Source organism: Gracilinanus agilis, chromosome 5, assembly GCF_016433145.1.
Source record: "Gracilinanus agilis isolate LMUSP501 chromosome 5, AgileGrace, whole genome shotgun sequence".
NCBI lineage: Eukaryota > Metazoa > Chordata > Mammalia > Didelphimorphia > Didelphidae > Gracilinanus > Gracilinanus agilis.
This window is the reverse complement of record NC_058134.1, coordinates 120323106-120324217: the sequence shown is the minus strand read 5'-3', so window position 1 is coordinate 120324217 and position 1112 is coordinate 120323106. Positions and strand designations below refer to the sequence as shown.

The 1112-nt window shown below is 37.1% G+C and overlaps 1 pseudogene; it reads right to left on the bottom strand.

The window, feature by feature from the left end:
* Nucleotides 1–665: 665 nt before the first annotated feature.
* LOC123249927 lies at nucleotides 666–870 on the bottom strand (annotated as a pseudogene).
* Nucleotides 871–1112: the final 242 nt, after the last annotated feature.

The following is a 1112-nucleotide window of genomic DNA, read 5'->3' as shown; positions in this document are numbered from 1 at the left end:
AATTTAAATCCGTAATGGATTTTAAGGTTACTCATTTCAACCCCCTTATTTTAACTATGAAGAAACTGAAATCAACAGAGATTAGGTAACTTGTAGAAAGTTAAGTGACAGAGCCAGCATTTGAACCCAAGGCTAATAGTCTTTCTTTTGCATTACATTTTTCTGCTCTGATGGCTCCCTCCCCACCTCCACCTTTCTTCCAAAGAAAGGAGGTGCATTTCATTATCTGTTTTCTAGGACGGAAGACATTGCAATTTTTCTGAGTTCAGTTGCTTTGTTTTTTAAAATCTTTACCTTCTGTCTTAGAATTGATACTAAGACTTGGTTCCAAGGCAGAAGAAAATTAAGGGTTAGGCAATGGGGGTTAAGTGACTTGCCCGGGGGGAATATACCTAAGAAGTGTCTGAGGTCATATTTGAACCCAGGACTTTTGTTTTCAGGTCTGGCTTTCTATACATGAAGTCTCCTAACTTTCCTATTCAGGTACTTTTTAACATCATTTTACATTAGTTTACCTATTGTGTACTGTGAGAGCCAGCAGGGCACAGAGGATAGGATTGTTGTTTGTTTGCATTTCTTTCTTTTTTAAGTTCAAATAAAATTTTAATCATAACTGAAGGTGACCTTTGTAAAATTAAGTTGTCCAGAGTCCAGTAAAATGGTCACTAATGGTCAGAATAACCATTGAAGCATAGTCCATAAATATAATTAAGTATGAAGCCGATGTTTTTCCTATCTCATAAGCACTGGCAGCACAAGTTTAGGCTGCATTTGTGGATCAGGCTGTGCTCGTTAGAACAGATGTGGCATGATGGAGACCCCTGGCCGAATTTCTTAAGAGTGACTCCAATAGAGCTTCTGGTGGCCCATGGAGCCAGAAGGAAAGCCATAAGACAAAAGCTCTATTTCTTCTTTTGAAAACTGTTCATACCCATTGACTATATATCTATGGGGGGATGACTCAGACCTATATTTATGTCAATCCTTTTCATATCTTGGATATCAGATTTTTATCAGTGAGATTCAATGCAAGAACTTTTAACCAAATGATAGTCTTTAAGTTCCTGTCTAGCACTACAGTTCTTTGATTCTATTCTATAATTCTATGTATT